The sequence below is a fragment of the Protopterus annectens genome, chromosome 4.part1, assembly GCF_019279795.1.
Source record: "Protopterus annectens isolate FY-2018-M chromosome 4.part1, PAN1.0, whole genome shotgun sequence".
In the NCBI taxonomy this organism is placed as follows: Eukaryota; Metazoa; Chordata; order Ceratodontiformes; family Protopteridae; genus Protopterus; species Protopterus annectens.
Genome location: NC_056734.1, coordinates 392988232 through 392994026, shown reverse-complemented (window position 1 = coordinate 392994026; position 5795 = coordinate 392988232). Strand labels below are relative to the sequence as shown.

The window sequence follows — 5795 nt, the reverse complement described above, 5'->3', positions numbered from 1 at the left end:
TCTATACATGTGTGTGTGTCTATACATGTGTGTGTCTATAAATATATATATGTGTGTGTGTGTGTATGTCTATAAAATATGTGTGTGTTTGTGTGTGTCTATAAATATATGTGCGTGTGTTTGTGTGTGTGTGTCTATGCATATATATCTGTGTGTGTCTATACATATACGTGTGTGTATGTCTATACATATACATGCGTGTCTATATACACACACACATATATATGTGTGTCTATACATACATATATATAAACATATATGTGTGTATCTATACATATATGTGTGTGTGTATACATATATGTGTCTATGCATGTGTGTGCTTGTGTGTGTCTATACATATATATGTGCACGTGTGTGCATCTACACATATACATATATGTGTGTGATTGTGTGTTTATACATATATGTGTGTGTGTGTCTATGCATATACGTATGTGTCTATACATGTGTGTGTCTATACATGTGTGTTTGTCTATACATGTGTGTTTGTCTATACATGTGTGTTTGTCTATACATGTGTGTGCGTGTCTATACATATGTGTGTGTGTGCATGTTTATACATATTATGTGTTTGTATCTACACATATATATGTGTGTGTCTTTACATATATCTGTGTGTGTGTGTCTATGCATATACATATGCGTCTATACATGTGTGTGTCTATACATGTGTGTTTGTCTATACATGTCTGTGCGTGTCTATACATATATGTGTTTGTGTATCTATACATGTGTGTGTGTGTGTCTATACATATATGTGTGTGTGTCTATACATATATGTGTGTGTGTCTATACATAAGCGTGTGTGTGCGTGTACTCATTTATTAATCAGTGCTTTGTGTATGACCCTGTCAAATGCTGAAGTTAAGTCTGTATAAATTACATTTTTCATTCATTATATCCTTGAATTTCTGAGTCACATATTTTCTTTGCCAACGGTTATAAATATAATGCTAATAAAGGGAAAGAGGTCACCCCTGCATGGTTCCTCTGTTCAGACAACTTATCACAAAAGAACCATTCTACTTTAATTTCTGCCTCCGATCCCTCTTATTTATAACATGTTAATGAAAACCTGCCCTGTTCATTATTATTACTGATGAGATATGACAAAAAACAGACAAGCAAATCTATAACAGTATTAAAGAGGGACACAAAAACAAACATACAGATCCAAACTACTAGGATGAAGACTGAAATACATACTGTTTTCCTAGCAGGCATAATAATGATGATCATGGTGCAAACTGTTAACTAAGAACTTGACATCTGCACAGAGATCGTCCACAACTAGTGCCAACATTTCTTGTGTTCATCCAGTGGTCGTTAGTATACACACAGGGGTTTCATAGCACGTTAAAGACATCAGTTGTTAAATCTGCATGGCTGAAGTAAGTGTACCAGAGACGTCTGAATAAAGTATGCCAACTCAAAGTCATTAAAGAAAAAACATCACTTTCATCACCAGTTACCACATCCATCACAACATCATTGAATATGCAAAATTTAATTCCTTGAAGAATCTCACAACAACAGAATATAAACTGCACATATCATCTGTAGTACTCAACTTACTACATCTTTCACACAATGTGGAAGTCAAAACTGTGATAGACAGTAATTTCCAAAGTACTACAGGACATGGATAGCTCTCAGGGCAACCTTTCCAGGAATGTGTGCTCCTAAAATTGTCTGTGTTTGTATGCAAATTCAACATGTAGTCACTTTATACAAGGACTGCTGATGAGACACCACCTGTAAAGTCAGGAGACAAGCCTATCAATTACAGGCACTTCATTCTACCCCTTGCGGATGTCACAGGCATGCAAAATGGCAATATCACAATTAAAAAAAAGTTATCATCCACAATGGATGACATTACTACCACTTGCTCCTTTCCCCCTAAGTAGGAACAAATGTAATAAATACATCTTGCCTGTAAGGGAATGACTTAATAAATTAAACCTAGTGGGAGGTTTGATGGTCAATTACATCTCGTAGTTAAAAAGGAAAAATAAAAGGATTCCAGAGCACTGGTTTGCTGTTTTTTTTTTCTTCCTCTCATTTGTATTATTGTACTTGGACATCTAAAATGAGAATAAGCTACTATGCAACAGAGCTTGAATGAGAATTAGTCCAACTACTTCTACTTCACAACGATTTATTTAAATTAAAAAAATCACTATGTTTTATAGTTATTACTTTGATGTGACGAAACAATTGCCAATTTTCATACAGGCTTCATATGAAACATTTTCTTGGTTCCACAACTGATTATTTTTAGTTGCACCACTTTAAAACATAAATTTCAAATAATTTCACTTTAAAATGCATACCCCTTATTAGTTTACATTTTTACAATATCCCTTGTATGGCTAGAGCAAGTGGCATTAACAGAACTCCACTCTATAACCAAGGCCAGCAGACCCAATGCACTACCAACTGTTTCCCAAAGCAAATGATGATGCTGTGTTTATCTTTGGCTGACAAAACTAGGGTAACATACATTTTTCAGAATAAAAAGTAATTGCATACCATTCAGGTCCATTATTCTACACATCAAACCATCTATTTACACCAACACAACTACTACTTAGATTTGCTATCCACGGTTCCTCAGCTCAGAACATCGATATCTATTGTGTATTACTGCACTGCCAGCCAGTTTACAATCAATGCTAAATTATAAAATCCCCTACACTTTATGTAATTTCTCCATCTTAGGGAAATATACACCTCAGGGTGTTCTGAAATCCAGAAATAATCAGGGATACATTCAAACTTTTAACTTGAGACATTAGCAGAATAACAGAATGTAAACTAATGCACATTTTCTGAAATCACAAAAGTGTAAAACTCGAATTACTAAGTGCAATTCATCACATTTTCCCCCCAGTTACCAGTTATAAGAAGCATTAAGAAGGACAGAGCTAAAATTTGAGTCAAATTTAGGGACAGTTGATAGTTATGCTTACATTACTTGTTTTAGAACGTTGTTTTGCATATAAACAGTTTGAATTCACTATAGTCGTAAGCGGGTCGTGAATGTAAATGGTTAATTGGAACTATTCACTTATTCACGTATCAAATCGCAAAACTACTTCCCTGGGGGTGGACTCCAAAAGACTGCATCCACGATTAGCAGCCAGTACCAGTCCTACAGTCAGTATTGAGAATTTAAAAAGAAGCCAAGTTTTACACAGTGACATATGTTGGGGATACCCCCACCCACTTTTCCCGTCACAGTGGCGAAACAATAATAAATTGTCTGACAGCATGTAATACACTGAAGACACAAAATTACTGAGCATATACCATATCAGACGATAGTACATTAGGAACTTAAAAATGTACTTCAGGAATAGCAAGCGCCCAAACTAAAGGCCTCTCTCCAGACAGGAATATGCACAACCAATCGCCGAACGATTCAACCACACTAACACTCTAACTTTGTATATAAGTATAAATCCAAACTCTATAGTATTGCTTTAAGGACGTATGTGTTTTTATCTGTATGTTAAAAACGTCAGGACTGGTGGTGATGCACACTTCCACAACCTCTCGATTGAATGTTCCCTTCCGGCTGTTCCCTACACTGTTCACTTCCATTGTAATACCACACCGCGCACTCGTGAAAAGGGCCACAATTGTTAAGGCGAGGCCATTCGTGCTCATCCTTCTGGCACATACACGCAACTCAACAAAATATATTTCTCTCATGCTGTGCACTGAGAACGCTCCGGATGGTTTCTCTTACCTTTATCCTCTTGCCTTACTTTGACTACTTGTCCAAGGTTTTTTAAGTCAATCCAGGAGTAAAAAAAAAGTGAAACTTCTTTTCCCTGGAGCACTTTAGCAGCCGGGCGGTGACGTCATGCGCTCCGATTTTCAGACTTTATAATATTTTCCTTTTGAAGTGGGGAGGAAGGAATACAAGTTAAAGTGGGGAAAATCTAATGTCTTAGGATACTTTCTTTAGTATACAGAGTCAACCCGTTACATATTTTAGGCTGTTGAATTGTGTTTATTGTTTCTATAAGCATTCCAGCTGTTCCTTTCCACAACTTCGGTAACCTGGCTCTTATTGTTAAATTATTTTGCCTGTACATTTTAGCATTGGTACATTAGGTTGTTTAAAAGTTTTGCACTGACATTTTTAGTTTTGCTAGTTTGATCAGATCTCTGTGTCATAGTAAGTTTTCCAGTAGGGTTGCTGTTTGTTCAGATGCCCAAAGTGGGACATTTATTGCAATGTGTGATTTTGTAGGACACATATCTTTAAACAGGGGACCCCACGGGATTTTTTGCAGGGGGCTTCAAACCCTGAGCCCCCCACACACAACCATTCTAGTGTCCCATTTCTTGGCTATTTCTCTCCATTTGCTATAAACAGTGTTCAAAACTCTCGGTGTGCATACTATTTTATGATTTATTTCTACAATTAATACAGATATCTGGATTTAATTTACAACTTTTATTTCAAATTGTATACCACAAACACTGATAGATGTTTACTAAACAAAACAATAGTCTTACAGTGAAAACAGACATAGCATTAAAACTTCTCTACCTTTGAAATTCACATTCACTGAAACAGCATTGAAACCCACATTTAAAGAAAATGCATCTGGCCAGTGGCAGGTTAAATTTACCTTTGGGCTGTTTTTAAATCATAGGCCTCTTGCACACATTTTTAGGACCTTGTATTTTATGTTTTTGTATACTCTATATTCCATACTTTACTTATGTTATATTCTGTTAACTGCTTTTTGAGCTTTTCTCCCTGGGCCTGCTCTGAAAATAGACTGCTTAGCCCAGTGGACTTCCCCAGTCACCAAACTGGAAATGTTGTTGTGTCTTTCAGCTTTTCCCAGTTAGGGGTCGCCACAGCGGAACTCCAGTCCGCTAATGATTGGTAGTTGATTTTTATGTGCTGAGTTACCAGCCCTGATGCACAACTTTCAACGAAGGTGCACCCATTCATGCATGTCTCCACACAGAAGATGCTCTAGCTGAGAATCGAACCGGACAGTGTCTTACTTTGAGGCAACAATGCTACCGCAGCACCACCACTGCAGGTCTAGGTCACCTAACTGGAAATAAATAAAATAAATAATATATAACTGAATTATATCCCTTGTATTAATTATAATATGTAATTGAATTATATCCATTGTATAATACAGCACCACTTGTTAGAGTGTGTTTTAAATTCATAGTTTTGAACATTTTTCCAGTAAGCAATGAAACAAAACGTATGAACCAATAATGACAAACTGCCCAGTTCAGAACATTTCAACCATAAAAGGCCACTCAGACTTCTGTCATTACAATCCACCAATATCAGTCAATATACACAATCTCTGCAGAAGTAAAAGTCATCTGTATAATTCCACATTAAAGAGATCTGAAACTAATGAAGAGGTTGTCACTAGAAAACTTTATATTTCAGTGTTTCATCTACAAATTCGGTGCCTGCTCCCCTTAAAGAATAAATTGGCTATGTTACATTAAAAGAATGGTAAGCTGGTATATTGCAATAGGGAATGGGTGGCAAGCTGAAAAACAGGTTCATAGTTACTGGGCAACTCATCCAATGGAGGATGTACTCAGGACTGCAGCAGCCCACCCCCTTGAAATACAAATCTACATGCTGTGGGAGGAGAACCTACATCCCTTTACATCAAGATGCAAATATGCTACCTGCTGTGCTACTAACTCTGCTTTAAAATTCTATAACACAATACTGATACTATTGCTAAACAAAACAGTTTCACATTTTAAGCAGACTTAGT

At 36.5% G+C, this 5795-nt stretch overlaps 1 protein-coding gene across 3 annotated transcripts in view; it reads right to left on the bottom strand.

Annotated features, from left to right (window-relative positions):
* The window catches only part of LOC122800880 (LIM domain containing preferred translocation partner in lipoma), a 3822027-nt gene extending 3818175 nt beyond the window's left edge, over positions 1-3852 (bottom strand). The window contains exon 1 of one of the 3 annotated variants that reach the window (XM_044070213.1): positions 3758-3852. The gene's annotated coding sequence lies outside the window, so the exon portion shown is untranslated. The remainder of the gene's footprint in view (positions 1-3757) is intronic. The other 2 variants (XM_044070214.1, XM_044070215.1) reach the window with 2 other exon arrangements.
* Positions 3853-5795: the final 1943 nt, after the last annotated feature.